The sequence below is a fragment of the Camelus dromedarius genome, chromosome 18 (genome assembly GCF_036321535.1).
Source record: "Camelus dromedarius isolate mCamDro1 chromosome 18, mCamDro1.pat, whole genome shotgun sequence".
NCBI lineage: Eukaryota > Metazoa > Chordata > Mammalia > Artiodactyla > Camelidae > Camelus > Camelus dromedarius.
The window spans coordinates 39,336,341-39,358,251 of NC_087453.1; the positions used below are offsets into that span (position 1 = coordinate 39,336,341).

The following is a 21,911-nucleotide window of genomic DNA, read 5'->3' on the forward strand; positions in this document are numbered from 1 at the left end:
CTTCTTGAGGATCATCTCATTGGGAAACTGGGAATCTGATGACTGCATTACATTTGTTGAATAAAAAAAATGAATGGATGTGTAAATATTTATTAAAGACAAAAACTTAATTAGGAGGTTTGGGAATAATTTATTCACTAATGCACTGAGCAAAAATTGAGCTACTATCTGTAAACCAATTAAACAGGAATAAGAATGGTTTGATATTAAAAGTCTACTTTCCACTGGAATGTTGGCACCTAGAAAAAGAGAGAAATATTTTCTTTAACTTTATACTATGAAAAATTTTAAATATGCAGAAAAGCAAAAAATATATGAGAATAACCCATATAACTCCCATCTGGATTCAACAGTTATTAACATTTTCACAAAGTTGCTTTTAGTATATGTTTAATTTTTGATGAACCATTTAAAAGAAAATTACATCTTCACTTCTCTTAATACTTCAGCATGCATCTACAAAGATTAAAACATTCTCCCATGCAAGTATAATGCTATTATCACTCCTAACAAAATGAACAATTCCTTAATAATATATTTTTTCAGTCCCCATTTGGATTACCACAGTTATTCAAAATATGTATTTTTACCAGGTTTTTTACAAAAACCAAAAAAGAGGATCTAATGAAAGAACTCACAGTAAACTTTGTTGTCTCTTAAGTCCCCTCCCCCACCCTTTTTTCTTTTTTCCAGCTTGATTGAGTTACAGTTAATATATAAAAATTGTATGTATTTGAAGTGTACGACGTGATTTGATATATGTGTACATTATGAGATTATTACCACAGTCGAGCTAATTGACACATCCATCACTTCACTTAGTTACCTGTGTGTGTGTGTGGGAGGGGGGTAATGAGAACATTTTAGATCTACTGTCTCAGCACATTTCAAGTGTGCTATACAGCATTACTAAGTATAGTCACCATGTTGTACACCAGATCCCTAGAACTTCTTCATCTCAAACTGAAGGCTTGCACCCTTTGAACAACATCTGCCCACTTCCCCCACCGGCCCTACCCCAGCCCCTGGCAACCCCCACTTTTACTCTCTGTTTCTATGAGTTAAGCTTTTTTAGATCCCACCTATAAGTAAAAGCATGCAGTGTTATTCTTTCTGACTTATTTCGCTTAGCATAATATACACTGAGTTCACCCATGTTGTCACAAATGACAGAATTTTCTTTTGTGTGTGGGAAGCTGAATAATATTCTAATGAGTATGTGTGTGTATGTATACACAGACCACATTTTCTTTATCCATTCATCCATCGACGGACACTTGGGTTGTTTCTGTTATCTTGGCTGTTGTGAATAATGCTGCAATGAACATGCGCGTGCAGTTATTTCTGCATGATACTGATTTTATTTCCTATGAATATATACCCAGAGGGAGATTGCTCCATCATTTGGTAGGCCTTTAATTTTTTGAGGAATTTCCATACTTTTTTCCATAACGATTTTAACAATTTACATTCTCACCAATAGTGCACAAGGGTTCCCTTTTCTCCACAGCCTAATCAATGCTTCTTACCTCCTTCCTTTTTGATAACAGCCAGGCTAGTAGGTGTCAGGTGATATCTCTTTGTGACTTTGATTTGCATTTCCTGATAATTAGTGATATTGAGTGCTTTTTGTGTACCTGTTAGCCACCTGTCTTCTTTGGAAAAATGTCTATTCAGGTCCTTTGCCTATTTTTAATTGGGTTATTTGGCCTTTTTGTGTTGTATGAGTTCTTTATATCTTTTGGCTATTAACCCTTTATCAGATATGTGTTTGCACATGTTTCCTCTCATTGTGTTTCCTCTCATTCCCTTTTCATTTTGTTGATCATTTCTTTTGCTATGCAAAACCTTTTTATTTTTATGTAATCCCATTTGTTTATATTTAGCATTTAAGAACCAGGCTTGTTGTGACATAGAAAATTGCACATTGTGAATTAATTTATCTGGTATTTCTTGTGAAATAGAATTTAGGTATTAGAGTTTGCTTAAATTCAGGTGAAATATTTCATCAGTGTACTGAATATCATATCATGTTAAAAGCACAGAATGGTGAGCTTTTCTAACATCTGTGATGTAATATGACCACCTGGTTAAGGTTGTAACCCCAGGTTTGTGATTGGGGAAGTAACCTACAGAGTCACAGTTTGGCATCTTGCAAAAGCCCTACTCTTTATTAACTTTTTCACTTAATGGATTTGGAATCTGTTGATAATTTTTGCCTGAATCAATTATTTCATTAGGAGTTGTAAAATAAAATGGACTTTTCTGATTAGCCTCTTCAATGATCAGTTTCTACTTTTCTCCAAGCAGCTTTTAAAATCTTAAATTAAATATGTTCTTGAAATGTAAAAGGTTGAAAGTCCAAACTTTGAAGGATCAGAGTTTATCGTAATGGGAGAGTTCTAACCTTCAATTTTCTTTTGTCTTTCCAGCAAAACGGAAATTCCAATTTCTATAAGCCAACAGTTGAATCCTTTGAAGAAGTACTTCTTTATGCTGTGGTTTTAACTTACATGGGATATGGAATTAGAACACTGTTTAGCTATCTTAGAGATTTTTTGAGAAACCAGGGAATAGAAAAATGCAAAGCAACTGTAGAGTGAGAAGAATCAAAGGTAGTTATGAGCACCTCCCTGGATCTCTGTCAATGCCTATGGTTCTTGAAAGTGTTCTCACAGTGGTGAGCATGTTCACATCCTAAAAAGAGTGACACACTTAGGAACTATTTAGTAAATTTTATTACTCTGTACCCTCTAGAACCCTCTAAATATCCCTTGTGTATTCATGGACTTGTTCTTTACAAGTATGTATTGAGCAACTACTATTGGCCAGATTGAGCTAAGGGTTTTCTTGTACATTATTATATTTATTTTTTGTAATAACCTCATGAGATATATATTAAAATACAATTTTAAATATGAAAAATGGAAATATAAAAACGGGCACATCAGTGCTCTGATCTAGTTGTAGGTTGAGTATTATTTATGTTCCTGGAATAGAAAAGTAGGTTTGAATGAAATGTGTGATTATAATTTCATCTACATCAGAGTTTCTCAACTTTGGCACTACTGACATTTTAAACTGGCTAATTCTTTGAAGTGGGGCTGCCCTGTGCATTGCAGGATTTTTAACAGCATTCTTGACCTCGACCCACTAGATGCAATTAGCACTCTGCCACTTACTTATAACAATCAAAACGCCTCCAGACATTGCCAAATGTCTCATGGGGTGCAAAATCACCCTCAGTTTAGAACCACTGATCTAGATCCTTTCAGTAGTTAACCTACAAAAGTCTACATCATCCCCTTTTCACACAGAGCTAACAGGACAACCTGGAAAATACTCAGAGATCTGGGAAGAGCCTGTGTCCTATTAACATGTTTTCCAAAATTGGTTCATATGATTTATGATGACATGAATCTCTTTTTCCCAAAAATTGCTTTGGAATGTATGACTGTGGGCATGGATTATCCCACGTGATGGAGCCGTGAGCACATCCAAGCAAAGAACATAGGTGAGACATGGACTTCCATGTAATGAGAGAACCTCAAATCCTGTAACTTAGTGACTAGTGCCTGCAGTAAGATAAACTCCTGTATGAAGTAACACAACCATGAACAAATCATGCAGAACACTTATTTTGAAATTAGCTTAGGTCAAACACATTGCCCTCACAAGGAAATCAGGCCCAGTTTTATCATTTCACTCTCTCCTACCTTTAGCTGGTATTTGAGCACATGCTCTACACCACCTAAGGGGTGCTAACAGAAAAGAAACGAGAAGTCCTTCATCAGAGAGTTTGAAGCCTGGTGTGTAAAAACAGACTCTTGAGCAACACAAACGATAAAAGTGATGATGAGGGGGAAGGTGATATGGGAAAAAAGGATCTGTGCCCTGTGATTCCCTTAGGAAGTCACAAAGGCATGATGCTGGGACTTTAATGTGAGCAGGAATCTGCTGAGTGAGCAAAGGTGCAAAAAAGACACTCTTGAAGAGTCAAGTCAGATTTGTTTTGAGCATGTATTTTGTGAAAGACACTGTGCTACAGTCTGGAGATAGAAGAATAACTAAGGAGATACGGTTCTTACCTTCATAAAGTTAACTATAAAAAAAGCAGTTGCAGCAGAATTTGATAAGAGATACCACAGAGGTAAGTAGATGCCATCAAGGAAGCAAAGAAGAGAAACATTTAACCTAAACTTGGTGTTCAGTGAAGGCTTCTGGGAGGAAGAGGAAGTTAAATTGACATCTAAATGCTGAAGAGTAAGTAGTAAGATAAAGAGTGAGGCAAGATGTGATGGAAGGCGTTATCAGGGAGAGGAAATATGGTGCAATATAGCCAAGAAGTAAGATAAAGCATTGTCCACTTAAGGAACCAAGGAATTCTAATGACCAGAATGTTGCGAGTGAGGGTGGGAGGACTTGGGGAGAAAGATTGTTTGAGAGGCAAGCAAGAGCCACACACTACAGTGGGTTTTTATAAGCCATGGTCCTTTATTATAAGAACAAAGGGAAGGCATTGAAGGATTTCAGGCAGAAGAACGTAGATTTGCAGATTAGAAAGATCACGTTCCCTGCCCTATGAAAGATGAATTGCAGGAGGACAACACAGGGACCAGAAAACTAGCTATGAGGCTGATGCAGAAATCCAGGTTTAAAACAAACAAACAAACCTGTGCACAGGGTAGTGATAATAGGGATGGCGATAATAGACCAAGCCAAGAGATGTTTAAGAGATGGATTAGGGATGATTGATTTGACTTGGGGAATTAGGGAGATGCACAAATCAAAGACCCCACTAGGTTTATGACTTGAACAGCTGGGTAGAAAGAAGGTGATATCATTCATTGAGATGGGGAATAGAGAAGGAAGGGTCGGTTGGAGGGGGAAAGTGATCTATTTAGTTTTCACAAGTTGAGTTTAAAGAATTGGCAGCTGGATATAGAGGTCTAGACTTCCAGAGAAAAATCTAGAGGTGCCCAGAGATGGACATTGCGGCACCTTATGCAAACCTGGAGCATGTTAACAGTAATCAAAGCCACAGAAGCCAATGAGATTTCCCAGGGAAGTTTCATAGAAGGAAAAAGATAAAGGGTGAGAAGAGAACAAAGAACTTTAGAGAATTTAATGAATGTTAGAGATGGAATTTCAATTCAAGACTGAAAGCAAAGTGGCGATAAAAAGCCTTAAAATTGTCTAGGAAGAGATAATTTGTGCTTGAAATGGGGAAGAGGGAGATGGAATGAAGGAAAGGAAACTAATTAGATATATTGGAGGTAGAATCAATAAGCTTTGGTGCTGGACTGTAAGAGAAATAGGACAGTGGGAGGAAACCAGGATAATCCAAAATTTCTACTTGGGTCAGACACAAGAATGGTTGTGGCACAGCCACAGCCTGTATTTGGCAGAAAGATAGCCACAGATAGTTTTGAGAATATGAAGGTTCTTTAATGATAAAAGACTGAAATGGTTAAATCAAGCTGGAGACAACCCAGCGCACTTCAAGAGAAGAATGCAGGTTTCCCAGATCCTAGCAGAGCTGATGGTGAAACTGGAAAATTGGAATGAGAAAGCAAGTTCCTTTTCGCCATTTTCACAAGGATCTCCACAGCCCCTCCCTGCCACCAGCTGGTGTGTTCTAGAAGCTCTCATCACAAGTCTGTCTGTCCCCAGGCATAAGTAACTGGTGCACAGTAAATCAGCACATTCTGGAATACTTACTGGAGCACAGGGTAAGTCAAATATACATTTCTCAGATGTAGCATCCTTGGCAGGAACAGGCTTTATATCTGCCATCTATTTTCCAATATATTGCAATATTTTTGCTCTATCAACCCAGCAGGGCTTGTCATTTTGGTTTTCCTAAAATGTTTCTTACATTTCAAGCAGAGTGCATATGTGTGTGTGTGTGCGTGTGTACATACATATAAACATACATGTGGCAAGCTGGTTGTCAGGAAAGCAGGCTCTGAGATGGAAGGCTGAGGGCTGAGAGGTGAATGGGTGTGCTCCTGGAACCTACACTTAGACACCCATGAGGAATGAAAGAGGCAAGATGAGGCAGGTGAATTGTGACACAGTCCCAGCGGAAGCCTCAGGGGATTCCACAGGGCTCTCTGGTGATGAGAGGGCCTTTCAGAAGCATTCTTAGTTAAAGGAAGAGGTGGAGCCTTCCATGATGCTAGATGGGGCTGCCACCAGAGAGGGATGTGATCTTGAGCCCGGCAGTTCCCTGCAGTGAGCTGTCAGGCTCCACACTCCCTGCATCTGGGGGTGAGGGGCTTGAGTCCTAAATGATGGACGTACACAGTGCACAGCTGTCTGTACCACAACACCTGTCACTATTACCGCAAGAGCTATTGAACCACTTCCCAGGAAGAAGGCAATGCATTAAACAGACCTGTGTCTCATATTTCTTTACAAAATGAACAATTTCCATCCTGTTTGATCTCTGTGAGGTAGATGGCATTGATCAATTGGCTTGCCTTGGTAAATACATCTTCTATATAACACACTTGTTATGATGTGTTCTTCCCTCTTGAGTTGCTTTAGAGATTGAGAACCTTTCGGAGTAACAGGGTCTAGCAATCAGCCATGGCTGCAATCATGTGTTCTTTTTGGCGAGACTTGTCTTCAGAGTGGGCTTCTCCTTGTAATGCTGCCCCCAGGCTGGACTTCTTGCTGTATGTTAACAAGCTATCTTAGGCGCATCTTGAAGTCTCTTTCTTGAAAACATGGAATGTGCTGCTTTACAACGACCCCTGTTTTTTTGTAGTAGAAATGAGTGTTATTTTAGTCTAAAATCCGGACACTGGGCATGCAGAATAGATTGTCCTGTCAGACAAACCAGACCTGAGCAACGTGACACCAGGATAGAGAGCGCATCCAGGAAGGGCTGGTGGAGAAGAGCTCACGGGTGTTTTACAAAAACCGTCACTGGATGCTCTCATGTCCTATGACACTCATTTATGCTCATTCTTTTCATTTTCAAATTGTTTTTCATAAAGTTGTATAGATTTAGTGTGTACAACAGGATGTTTCAAAATACACATATGCAACGAAAAGGTTACTACAGTCAAGGTCATTGTGATGTCTGTCTCCTCAGTTCTTTTTCTTAATCAAATGGAAGAATTTATGAATCCACTTTCCCTCTTGTCTCTCTCATCGTGATGACTCCTCTCACACCAAACCAGCCACTCAAGTAAAATGTTGCTCAAATTTAGAATCTATTTTTCCTATTTCTACTCTTTGATCTCTAGCCCAAACACCTGGAAACTGATCCCAAAACATGAAAGCCTTGATAATCCTCTTTATCTGAATCACTTGATATCTGATTCACTCAGTTTTTACTGAGTCAACCAGTAATGCTAAGTAAAAAGAATAGACAAACCAAAATCTCCCTCCAGGAGAGCACTAAGCAGAGCACAGAGAGCACGCATCCCAGAGCCCCTGCTGCCTCCACAGACTTCAGAGGTAACCAGAGGATACTAACGAGGAAAAGGACAACACAGACAGATACAACATTAAGTTTTTTGCTTAATTTTTCCCTTTAACCCTTCAAAGGCAACTCTAGAGTTGAATTGCACTTTATTAAAGACTTCTAGATAAGTTACTTTCTCAGTGATACAATGGCCCAACTTTGCTTAATTCAGAAGAGGAGGTCAGCAAATGTAGTCAAAGGAATGTCAAGCATCATCAGAGATTTTATAAACTTCAAGGGCAGCCATGTTTCTTAGTCCATGTGGTTTGATAGCAGGTTCAGCACAACCCAGGACACATGGCACCAGCCTGGTGTAAAACATTGCAGTTGCAATTCCATGTTCACATTAGTTCCAAATAGTCTCAGTGTCCCTACAAGTAAATTTCTGGCCCATCTCCAGAGATTGTTACTCCCACATGAAACAAAGGGGGTTTAGAAAGTTGTAACTGTAGAAAATTTGAAGATAAACCTCCAAATGTTTGCATGAATTAAAACTTGCTCTTTTGCACCCACACTTGGTAGCTGAAGCAACAGCAGGATTTTCCCAGAGGAACATTTTCTGAGTAATTTGAAGGATGGGGTCCATAACTGGGTATGAGGTATGGTTTTGTCCAAAGCAAACAGATGGCCCAAGCACTGGCTTTCCTGTTTGGATCTGGGTGGGTCCAAAATGAGAGAGTTTTCCCTGGGGTTTCCCTAGGAACTGAACGTACTAGCCAGCAGCTTGTGGGTGATCATACTACTTGGTTACGTTCAATCTCTTCTCAACTAACAGCCAACGTGATTTTTTTAAACCAAAGTCAGTTCACAGGACATGTCTGGCCAAAATCCTTTCGTGTAAATGTATGCCTGTTACGAGAAGCATCTAGATTTATTTTTATAACCAATGTGGAAGCTTCTGTATTTTAATAATATTGTCTATGAACAATTACTTGAACCATATGAATTTGCTGTTTTTATAGGTCAAAAACAGTCAAACGTTGACAATCCATATGGCTAAACCTAATATTTTAATTATTCATTGTTTAAACTTATTTCTGCCATCTGTATATTTTACATTCACATTTTCTGTTGCTTATTTTTAATTTTATCTATTTCTCCTTTCATATTTTTGGTACATTTGATTGAGTTTTCTTTGTTCTGCATTTTTTCCCCCTTGTCCTATTAGGAAGTTATATATAGTATATCCCCTACTATTTTTTTAATGATTCTCATGAAAATTTAACAAATATATTTGGAATTTAGCTATTATTATTTAGAAACTAGAGTCTTCCCCTGACCAGGAGAAGAATTTCATAAGGTTTCACTTTCTTCCTCCCACATACTCATTCTCCTGGTTGTCATTTATTTATAAATTTAAGTTTCTGTTTCTTTATACTACATATGTAGACCTGCTTGAGCCAAATCATATTTGATCAGTTTCTTCACTCACTATTTTCTCTGGCATCTGTCTTCCTCCATAGTTATTTCATTGTTTTATTGAGGTACATGCTCAGTTATTGCAGAAAAGGCCTGTGGGAGTTAAACTCATGACTCCTTACATATATCTAAACCAAGTGTTCACTCTATTTTGAGTAAGAGTCCCCATAAAATCTAAAACCCTATTTCCACTCAGAGTCCAGAAGTATTACTTACAGACTTACGTCGCTCTTTCCTCTTGACAGGGTGAGTTTATGTGATGCCATTTCAAATAAGAAATTAAAAATTGACAATAGAAGGACACAAAAGCAAGTTTGGGGATATAGAGTAATCCACCAATTAGTAAAAAGTCTGGGGAAAATGTTATTAAATCAAAGAGGAAACTGGAAAATATTTTCCTAGAATTACATAATCTCTTCTTATCTCAAAAATATATCCGTTCTCCTGTTAGCATAAAAGGGAATAATTGATTGTCATAATGCTGCAACATTTAGCTGTTTGAGAGAAATGCATTTGGTATGAGATATTCAAGTTACAAGTGTAACCAGTAGAGTTGCTCAACCACCCTTCAAATTCACATGCAGTAGATAGCCCCCAGTGTGTGGTTATGAGCAGTCTTTCTTATAGATAATCACAGTATTCCTCCAAATATGATGCCATTGCCACTAAAAACCAGATTCTATCTTTTCCTTCTGGCTGGACTAGCTTAGAAGATGAGCGGGCCAGACCAGTAGCATAAGAAGGTCTTCCATAAAGCTTTCCCCAGGGTCTTCTTTGTTCCTTCAGGAAATCAGCTCCCTTTCCTAAGGGGAAGGAAGCACAGAACTCAGAGAAGATGGGAGGGAGGATGGGAAGCTCACTCCCAATTATTCAGTGGCTCCCTGCGGCCTCCAGGATAATGCCCAAGTTTCTCCTATGGACACGTATGCCTCCCATGCTCTGTGCCCAGATGACATTGCAGGCCCACCTGCACCACAGGGAATCGTAGGGGAATCAGAGTTGAAGCAGGGACCAGACCAGATGAACCTTGGCTTTAGCTCCAAGTGAGTTGGGTGCCATTATAGGCTCTGGGCAAAGAATGACAGGCTCCACCTTGTGTTTTATTCTACTCATTCTTCTCAAATACACCCCACATTTCCATCAGAAAGACCCATTCACTCCAAATGCCCTCTCCAAGCATCCCTGCCCACGGAAACCTCATTCCACCTTCAGTCCCCATCTCCAAGGCCCCTCCTACATAAAGCAACCTTGATTCCTCCAGCAAAATGTGCCTCCTCCCCTGGATTAAATCTTAACAAACACCCCCAAGTACTTGGCTTTGGCCAGGATTTTGCATTCTCTGCCTTGTACTATTAGTGGTTGACTGCCAAAATCAGATGTGTCTTGCTCTGAGCCTCAGCTGGACAGCAAATCCCTTGGACATGGATGAAACTTTGTACAGCAAAACAATTCTGTGATGTGAGAGAAGCCAGGTGTCTCCATAAGCTCTGCAACTTGGATTTTGGGCCGTCAGTCACCTGCCAACAGTGATGCCAGCAGACCCAACAGTTCAAGTTCATCCCCATGTCTAAAAACATAATGAGTGGGGAGACTCGTGGTCAAAAGGGTTAAGACCGAATTATCATCCAACCAATTTTTTTCTAAGTAAATTGCTTTAGACATAAACACCTCCTGTTATACTTCTGGTGTCACTGATAGGGGCTCCTTGTCTCCTGCCCTCATTTGGGGGCTTGTATGGTGCTGTCATCTTTGTGACCCTTGTTTGTCGTGTTTTTCACTTCCCCCACTATAATGTAAGTTCTTTTAGGTGAAGACCTCACAGAGGTACTTGTGGACCTCACCTGTCCCCTTCCCCACAGATCCTTGCTCAGAATATTTTCAGATGAAATATTTTCATAGATTCTCCAGGTCTGTTAGCCTTCAATTGCAAATAAACTACAAAAAATGAGGGACCAAAGGTAAACTTCTGCCTTTGTTATAATAGGATTTTGCGCCGCTGTATCAAAACTTTGAAAATGTTTATACATGGAAACTTTACATGAGAGTCAGAGGCAACTGGAACTGGCCCATCTGCAGTGCCTGGGATTCTGTTCGATGTGATGGAGAGGGTTTCAGTTGACAACAGGATGTTTAGGTGAGGCAGCCACCTGGAGGGGATTTGTTGAAAATAAATCCTTTCAAAGAAATTCCAGCATGGGCACCAGATTACAGATCTGAAAAAACAAGGCGTGGAACAGCAGGTCTTCCAGCATTCATCATCATTCAAAGCCCTTTACAAGCCCTCCTGAGGCCAGTGGGGGAAGTCGCAGTAATTACGTGGCCAAGGGAGGCTTGTTTGTATTGCAATGAGAGATCTGTGTCAGAGGGTGCAGGGTACACAGAGCCAGCTGGGAAGAGTCCTTTTCAGCTTTATTGACAAATTATACCCTCCTCCTTCTTGCTGCAGGAAACAGTGATGACCATGGTGACCATTTCTTGCTGAAATTTAAACCAGAGTGCAGATGTCACAAAAGCAAGCACCCAAGGGAGATCGGGGCCAAGTAATACTCCATGGCCTGGATACTTTTTCCCGATTCTCTGCCCAGCTTCATGTTGGGCTTACTCTCTTTTAAGGGCAAAACAGTTTGTGGTGACAATGTAAATCAAAATCTAAGAGAAAGTAAATATGTGACTCGGGCCAAACCTAAGATCTCTTTGAGAGTCTTTTACGGGCACTGGAATGGCATTATGTGAGAAAGCCCCTGATGTTCCCCGGCCCTCATCTCTGCAGGTTTACTGGAAGAATCATCAAAGATGTCATCAGCATGGGTTCCCATAACTTCCTTCGCCAAGTGCGATGAATCCACGAGGGCAGTAAAGGGTGTGTTAGAGACGTACGGCCTAGGTGTGAGCAACACCAGTCAAGAAATGAGTATGTGCGGTCAGTATTTTGAAATTTTGTCCAGTCAGGTCTCAAATTCCTTGTGACTACTTCTCAAATCCAGATGATATATAGACTGTGTGCCTCAAAAAGCTGTTAGAAAATGAGAAAAGAAAAAGTTGTATGAAGGTCTTTTTAGAAATTTCAAACATAATGTTATTACCAAGTAGCTTATTAAGATTTTAATTCTCCATAATAAATAAAAATGGTTCTTTTTCTGAACACATTATCTAAAATAGCAGCTATTGTGCCTCTTCCACCTGGTCCTTTTCTGAGTTTTCTTCTCCTACTTTTCTTTTTCTTTTTTTGACAGCTTTGTTGAGGTATTAATTGATATTCTGAGAAAAACACTGTACTCATTTAATGTACATAATTTGATGAGTTTGGATGTATTCATACACCTGTGAAACCATCACCACAATCAAGGTAATAAACATATCTATCGCCCCAGGAAGTGTCAATGCCCCCCTTTTTTGTGATAAGAATACTTAACATGAAATCTACACTTTTTTTCTATTTTTTCCTAAATAAAATTTTATTTCTATTTATTTAAGTATAGTTGACTTTTATATTAGTATATTAGTTTCAGGTGTATATCTAGTGATTCTATATTTAGAGATCTACCCTTTTAACACATGTTTCAAGAGCACAATACAGTATTGTTAACTACAGTCTCTATGTGGTAGGGCAGAGGTCTAGAGCTTATGAAACTTTGTGCCCATTGAACAACAACCTCCCTTTTGGGATGGCTCTTTTTCCCATTCTTCTTAATGATGCTCGTCACTGATCTTGCTTTTGTTCTTCTGTATCGCCCATCTCTTCTACTAAAACATAAACTTCATGAAGGGAGGAAGCAGTCTTGTTGACTGTTGTGTTGAATGAATGAATGATAAATGATGAATGAATGAATGGGAAAGGAGAACCAGACTGCCTACTTATTTCTCTTTTAGCTGAAACATTTTTCTCTTATTCAAAGGGGCAAAATCTCTAAGAAGCAAACTTCTGCTCCCCCCACTTCAGGGAGGATGAGCAGACAAGCCTGTGCTGGTAGAGAGCTTGGCTCTTCCAGGCACCTTGTCTCTCATATAGCATCTCATTCATTCCTCACAAAACCCTGTGCTGGAGGGCAGCACAGATGGTGTTGTTCCCATCCTCAAGGAGGACACTGAGGGTCACAGTGACTAAGTGACGTGCCTACAGGGCCGGATTCCCCGTCCTAACTCCCAGTCTAGCTCAGCTTCTCTACTAAGCAGTTTCCCATCCAGGTTAATCTATGCAGGACTCACCAGGTCAGTTTCAGGCCTGTCTAAGAATCAGAGGTAAATCTGCTAAAAATGGATTTACCATTAATGAAAAATAAGCCACATGCTCCTCTTAGATAACCAGTTGACTGAAGGGCTTCAGAAACATGTAATTACTCAGACCTGCGCAACAAATAGCAGTTCAAATTGAACAAAGTAAAATTTTACCTACATATCAAGTCATCACTTTGCTAAAACTCCAGAGTGTATAAGTGGTTGCCCAGATTTCTTAAGAAAGACACTGTATCTTTATTTTAGGCATGAGGGCTGCAGAAATAAGGAGGAAGCAGAAGGAAGGTTCTACTATTTTAGAAGAGCTGGGTCACCATCAGGGCCGCATTTGGAGATGGGGCAGAGCCTGGAAGGGTTCCCCAGTTGTAGAAACATGAAGTCAATAAGCTTTGGGGATGTTTTTCCTGGTGTTGGTGATTGTTCATCAGAAAACACATTCCTAAAGACGATGACTCCCCAACTCACTGAGAACACTCCCCAGTCACAGCCACCAAAAACTGAAGGGAGGCAGCTTGACAGTGGAAGACAGATGTAGAGGATGGCCCCCTGAAACCACAGGCTCCACAAACCCAGAGAAACCAGGCAGAGAGGAAGAGCTTGGTTTGGATGCCTGCTGCCTAGGTTCTTTTTCCACCTCCACATCCTTCTGAATTGCTGGGCTTTTAATATTGCCTTCCTTCATTGAGCTCTCCAACTCAAGCTCTAGTAAGAAGATTTTAACACTTTTCAAGTAAATAATGAGAGGGAAAAATAAAACCCACCCACACTAATTTTAGGCAAACAAAAGAAGTGAAAACAAGGATATAAAGAATCACAAAATAAATGAATAAACAGAGTACATTTGAAAGTATTCTGTAGGACATATAGTAACCTTAACATAGCATGCACAAATTGGTAGTACAATTTGAATGCCTCTTATTTCAGTAAATACAAGTAACTTTTGGAAAATGTATACTACATAGTCTTAAGAAGATGTTTAACAGGATCAACGAACTAACAACGAAAATTTTGGAATATAGAAACTTAAGAATTTCTAGTTACCAATATAGCTTCTTGAGGAATCAAAAGTAAAAGTTTAATCACTTAAAAGGACTTCCCTGATCTTTTAAAAATAGTTTCCAATGTTCTAGAGGAAAAAGAACACAGAAATTTTGTTACAAAATAGGAAAATAAAACAAAAAAAAGAATTCAAGAGGAAGTATTTAATATACAGTAGAAAGTAAAAATCACACATTTAATTTTGACCAAAAATATACAATTAGATCATACTTGCCTATGGAAAGCAAAGGAAGGAGATCTGGCCAAAAACTAAACTCAGTCATGCACTGTACAAAAACAAAAACAAAAACAAAAACAGAAACAAAAACAAAAACAAAAAGCAAAAACAAAAAAATCCTAAATTAAAGTTATTCCAATGGGTGAAAAGCAGAAAGATAGGTCCCAGCCAGGCACCTGGTTCCTGTCTCCCTGCTGAAAACAACATGGAATGCCCTCAGTGCCCAAGAGGGAGGTCAAGTCAGTGGAAGGGGCAGCAAAAAGAGCCCAAGAGTAGGGTTCTTTGCTAAATCTGCACCTGCAAATGTTAAAACTAAGACCAAAGTAGAGCTGTAAGTGACACACTTCCAGACAGATATGCACAGATTTGCAAGCAGTATTTTAAGATGTGAAATGATGTGCTACTATTTATTTTCATGTACAACTGAAAGATGGCAGGATATGGAATTCAGGGAGACTCTGACCCTTGAGTGGATCAATTTAATGTTCCACAAGCTGACAGGGATAGGACGATTGTGCTATTCTTTTTGTGCTATTCTTTTTTCTTTTTTAAAAACACCTTTATTGTGATATGCTTTCTGTACAGTAAACTACACATATTTCAGATGTACGTGTTGATGAATTTTGATAGATGTGTACACCAATGAAACCACTACCACAATGAAGATAGCACCCCAAGAGGTGCACTTTTCAAGATCCCAATATATCCCTTCCCACCTTAACCCCTGGTAACCAGAATTTTATTCTCTATGTCTGTGAGTCTGCTTCTGTTTTGTAGGTAAGTTCATTTATCCTTTTTAAAAAATTCCACATAAGTGATATCATATGGCATTTTTCTTTCTCTTTCTGGCTTACTTCACTTAGAAAGATGATCTCCAGGTCCATCCATCTTGCTGCAAATGGCATTATTTCATTCTTTTTTATGACTAAGTAATACTCCATTGCACACATATGTGTGTGTGTGTATATATACACACACACACACACATACACACACTGTGTCTTCTTTATCCAGTCATCTGTTGATGGACATTTGAGTTGTTTTTGTGTCGTGGCTATTGTAAATAGTGCTGCTGTGAACACTGGGGTGCAGGTGTCTTTTTGAATTATATTTTTCTCTTGGTATATATCCAGGAGTTGGATTGCTGGATCATATGATAAGTCTATTTTTAGTATTTTAAGAAACCTCCATGCTGTCCTCCATAGTGGCTGCATCATCTTACATTCCCACCAACAGTGTAGGAGGGTTCCTTTTTCTCCATACACTCTCCAGCATTTATCATTATAAGATTTTTGAACGATGGCCATTCTGACTGGTGTGAGGTGATACCTCATTGGAGTTTTGATTTGCATTTCTTTGATAATTAGTGATATTGAGCATTTTTTCATGTGCCTATTGATCATTTGTATTTCTTCCTTGGAGAATTGCTTGTTTAGGTCTTCTGCTCACTTTTGGATTGGGTTGTTTGTTTTTTTCTTATTAAGTAGTATGAGCTGCTTATATATTCTGGAGATCAAGCCTCTGTCGGTTTCATTTGCAAAAATTTCCTCCCATTCCGTAGGTTGTCTTTTTGTTTTATTTATGGTTTCCTTTGCTGTGCAGAAGCTTGTAAGTTTCACTAGGTCCCATCTGTTTATTCTTGCTTTTATTTCTATTGCTTGGGTAGACTGTTCTAGGAGAACATTTTTGAGATGTATGTCAGATAATATTTTGCCTATATTTTCTTCAAGGAGGTTTATTGTATCTTGTCTTATGTTTAAGTCTTTGATCCATTTTGAGTTTATTTTTGTGTATGGTGTAAGGGTGTGTTCTAACTTGATTGCTTTACATGCTGCTGTCCAGTTTTCCCAACACCATTTGCTGAAGAGACTCTCTATTCCATTGTATATTCTTGCTTCCTTTGTTGAAGATTAGTTGACCAAAAGTTTGTGGGTTCCCTTCTGGGCTCTCTATTCTGTTCCATTGGTCTATATGTCTGTTTTTGTACCAATAGCATGCTGTCTTGATGACTGTAGCTCTATAGTATTGTCTGAAGTCTGGGAGAGTTATTCCTCCAGCCTCTTTCTTTTTCTTCAGTAATGCTTTGGCAATTCTAGGTCTTTGATGGTTCCATATAAATTTTATTATGATTTGTTCTAGTTGTGTGAACTATGTCCTGGGTAATTTGATAGGGATTGCATTAAATGTGTAGATTGCCTTGGGCAGTGTGACCATTTTAACAATATTGATTCTTCCAGTCCAAGAGCATGGGATATCTTTCCATTTTTTAAAGTCTTCTTTAATTTCCTTCATCAATGGTTTATAGTTTTCTGTGTATAATTTTTTGCCTCCTTGGTTAGATTTATTCCTAGGTATTTCATTACTTTTGGTGCTATTTTAAAGGGGATTGTTTCTTTACTTTATTTTTCTGTTGAGCTCATACTAGTCCTTCTCAAACTCTTCCAGAAGACTGAAGAGGAGGGAATACTCCCAAACTCATTCTATGAAGCCACCATCACCCTGATACCAAAACCAGGCAAAGACACTACAAAAAAAGAGAATTATAGGCCAATATCACTGATGAACATAGATGCAAAAATCCTCACCAACATATTGGCAAATAGAATCCAACAACACATAAAAAAGATTATACATCATGACCAAGTGGGGTTCATCCCAGGGACACAAGGGTGGTTCAACATACGCAAATCAACCAATGTAATACATCACATCAACAAGAGAAAGGACAAAAACCACATGAGCATCTCAATAGATGCAGAAAAAGCACTTCATAAAATTCAACACCCATTTGTGATAAAAACTCTCACCAAAGTGGGTATAGAGGGAACATATCTCAACATAATAAAAGCTATATATGACAAAACTACAGCCAGCATAGTACTCAATGGTGAAAAACTCAAAAGCTTCCCACTAAAATCTGGGACAAGACAAGGATGTCCACTGTCACCACTCCTATTCAACATAGTCCTGGAAGTCCTAGCCACAGCAATCAGACAAGAGAGAGAAATAAAAGGGAACCAAATTGGAAAAGAAGAGGTAAAAGTGTCATTATATGCTGACAAGAAATTACTATATATAGAAAACCTTAAAAGGTCCACAGAAAAACTACTAGAGCTGATCAAAGAATTCAGCAAGGTAGCAGGTTACAAGATTAACGTTCAAAAATCAGTAACACGTATCTTTTTGAATTATAGTTCCCTCTGGACATAAGCCCAGGAGTAGGATTGCTGGCTCATATGGTAAGTCTATTTTTAGTCTTTTGAGGAATCTCCATACTGTTTTCCATAATGGCTGCACCAAACTACATTCCTACCAGCAGTGTAGGAGGGTTCCCTTTTCTCCACAGGCTCTCCAGCATTTGTCATTTGTGGATTTTTTGAATGATGGCCATTCTGACTGGTCTGAGGTGATACCTCATTATAGTTTTGATTTGCATTTCTCTGATAATTAATAATATTGAGCATTTTTTCATGTGCATATTGGCTATTTGTATGTCTTCATTGGAGAATTTCTTATTTAGGTCTTCTGCCCATTTAAATGTCCATCGACAGATGACTGGATAAAGAAGTTGTAGAATATTTATACAATGGAATACTACTCAGCCATAAAAAATAATAAAATAATGCCATTTCCAGCAACATGGATGGACCTGGAGATTGTCGTTCTAAGTGAAGTAATCCAGAAGGAGAAAGAAAAATACCACATGGTATCACTTATATACGGAATCTAAAAAAAAAAAAAAAGACAAATGAATTTATTTAGAAAATAGAAACAGACTCACAGACATAGAAAACAAACTTATGGTTATCAGTGGGGTAAAGAGGTGGGAAGGGTTAAATTAGGATTTCAAGATTTGCAGATACTACTATATATAAAAAGGTAAACAACAACTTTATACTGTAGAGCAGTGGGAGCTATAATAGTATCTTGTAGTAACCTAATGAAAAAGAATGTGAAAATGAATATATGTATGTATATGTATGACTGAAACATTATGTTGTATACCAGAAATTGACACAACATTGTAAACAGACTATAGTTACATAATAATAAAAAAAAGAAAACAAGAGCTTGAAACATCTTGCAGAAAAGATCCCTGATTTCCAGTAGGACCATCCCAAATAATCCATCATGGGATTAAAAAGCCCCAGCAAATCCACAACCCACCAAAAATCATATTAGTTTTCCTGTCAAACATCAATCCTTTACATGCTACCTGGTGCTTAACCGAGATCTTGAATGACATTGTCTGCCGAAAACTATATGCAAATGTTTCAGAAAGATGCTGTCCCTTAAAAGAATCCCCATCTCTATCAGCTAATTTCTCTAGAGGATTTTATCCATACAGACACCAGTTGAACTCTTGGCCTTTTAAAATTAAAGAGGGTTTGGGGAATCTGTGTTACACATCTTGAAGTGTCTTCCTGTTTCCACATGTGTTTTCCCTTCACTTTATTGGCCTGTGTTTTGTGTGCTTCTTTTCCACACAGGGGTGCCTCATTTTAAGTGATGAGTTAAACCATGCATCTCTTGTGCTTGGGGCTCGCCTCTCAGGTGCATCCATAAGGATCTTCAAACACAACAGTGAGTATCAATGTCTTTATCCAACATGTACCGCTTGCTTTTAGATAAAAGTAAAGATGACTGATGGAGCTTTGTCCTTGCTCTTCAAACTGGGAGCTTAGCCTACTGATACACAGTTATGTTTATATTCACTACTGGCTTGTTAACCTCTGATGACCTGGGACAAATGGTTAAAATGCATTAAACACCCATACTGCTAAGTGTAACCCAAACGCATTAGTGTTGCTGTTATTAGGGGTCTTGTGATGTTACTTCTGAGAACATGACTGATCTATTAGGCTGTGTGTAATTATCATAAATGTAAATTGATTCCTTTTTTTGTAACTCTATCTTGGAAAATTCTGAAGACTTAAACACTCTGTAATAGGTAAAAAGTGATCTTGTTCCTTAACATAAATGCCTCCTTTACCCCCCCACCCCTCACACACACACATACAAACCATCTAGTCAACTTCGTTGATGTGCCCTTTCAGGCTCCAGGTTGTGAGGCTCGGTGCTGAGGTCAGAGCAGCATGGGAAGTACTAGGAAATACTTAGATGGAGGTGCTGGTGGACACCTGAGATCTCTCGTCCAGCTCTGCACCTGATCTGTTTATCGCCTTGTGTAGATCCTTTCATATTTCTTGTACTCAGTTTTCCATCTGTGAAATGGGAGTGTTGAATTATACGATGTGTAACAATCCTCCTAGTTCCAAGTTCCTGATCCTAACCCTTCATTTTTGTCATCAGAACTGTTCCTTCTCTCTGTGCACATGCACATGTACACAAGCACACACACACACGTTTCCTCTCTCTTCCTTCTCACCGCTTTCTCTCCTGCTTTCCCTTTCCCTCTACTTTTCCTTGTTCCTCTTCATCAGCACTTGCTCTCCAGGGAAGTAACAAAGATTGAAGTGAGGAGAAGAAAATAAAGTGAGGGGGAAGGAGTGTTCCCATCTGTATGTCACCTCACAGAAATCTCAGACCATGGACAGCTGTCCTGTGGGAGAGGAGAGCAAATGTATGGGAGCATTCTAAAGTGAACCTCCTTTTCCAGCTAGTACAGTTATTCTAATGAAAAATCTCCTCTCTCACTGAGTAGGGTGAGGTCTGGCTACACGTTTACTGAACCGCCTTCAGCAGCTGTGCAAAGATGAACTCTTTGGAGTGAAGGTCAGGGCCAGGTCCTCTGCAAGAACCACACTTGAGACCCCTCAGACCTACAGCTTGATGATGACATTAAGCTCAATGTTAATTCAAAATACGTTGGCTCCATTTCTTAATTTTGCATCAAACACTCAATCTTTGCTTTAGTCTTTTATAAGCCAAGTTCAGTTCTTCCACTTCTGTTTCATTTATCACCGATTGTCACTTCCAGATTCAAATTACCTACACAGTGTGGGCAGTAGACATCTTTTAGGGATTCAGTAAGTGAATTTGTTAGGAGATGAAGGAAAATGCTTTTGATATTAGCACAATGTGCTATGCCTTTTTGATTCTTTGACAAAGCAGGTAGTTGGTGATTATTCCGTCTACTTGGGGAAAGATAAAGGAAATAGTTGATAATTATTCAACTGTAGTTCCATCCATGGGTATGGTTAAATGTGATATGTCAACCTCTCATTTCCTCACTCCATTCTACTGAGAGCAGTGGAATGCCATTCCTCTAGATGCCCAGTAGAAGCATCTAGGGAATATCTATGAAGGATCAATGACTTAACTCCCCTCCAGACCAGCTGAATCCAAATTTCTGGGTTGGGACCAAGGTAGCTGCATTTCTTCAGAGCTCCCCATGTGATTCTGACACATTATGATGGAAACAAACCCTAGAAATGTATTTTTTAACCTCACTTATTCTAGGCTGACCCTGTATCTTGCCAGTGTGCCCTGAGATATATCAGCAGAAACACATTGTCATATTAACTATCCTCACTCTTCCTCTCTCTGTGAGGAGCTCTGTTTTACACTCCTGGTCCAAAGTTGGCTAAAGTTGGCAAAGAAAGTCACAAAATGCAGAAAAACTGTTCTAAACCAAAACTTGTTGAGCATTTATCGAACACCTCTTCTGATTCAGGCACTTTATTAGGCCTTTGGAGAACCAGAAAAATGATAAAGTAGTATCTTAGCTAACTGAGAGCTTATAATCTAGTTGGAGAGGCAAAATATACAAAGGTAATTATCATGGATTGTAGTGGAAAAGGACCACAATGATATCAGGCAGTGGTTAAGAGTAAAGGTTTTAATCACTGTACCTTTTCACACCCACTAGAATAGCTAAAATCCAAAAGATGAGCTAAAATCCAAAAGATGACAACATCAAATGCTGGCAAAGATTTGAGCAACTAGCAAATGAGAGCAACCAGAACTCTTGCCCATTGCTGGAGTGTAAATGACACAACTTCTTTGGCAAACTCTTATAAAACTAAACATATTCCTGTACTATGACCCCAAAATCCCACAGTTCAGGATTTCCAAGAGAAATGAAAGCATGTGTTCACAATAAAGGCCTGTACAGGAATGTTCAGAGCAGCTTCATTCAGAATAGCTCGAAACTGGAAACAAATATCTATCAACAAGAGAATAGAAAAAGTTATGCCTTATTCACATAACAGAACACAATTCTACAATAAAGAGGAATAAACTACTGATACACACAACATGGATGATGCTCAAGAAGCATTGTTTTTGATGAAATAAACCACACACAAAAGTGTACATACTGTATGAGTCTGTTTATGGAAAACTCAAAAACAGATGAAACTAATCTATGGTGATATAAATCATAACGATACTTGCCTCTCCTTGTATGGGATGAATTGGTAAGAAAAGGCATGAGAAACTTTTTGCAGTGAAAAATATTTGATATTTTGACTGGGGTGATGCTTATATTCTTATTAAAATTCATTGAATTATATACTTAAGATCTGTACATTTCCTTGT

The 21,911-nt window shown here is 38.8% G+C and overlaps 1 pseudogene; it reads left to right on the top strand.

The window, feature by feature from the left end:
* The window catches only part of LOC105099897 (serine palmitoyltransferase 3-like), a 102,675-nt pseudogene that overhangs the window by 18,539 nt on the left and 62,225 nt on the right, over positions 1 to 21,911 (top strand).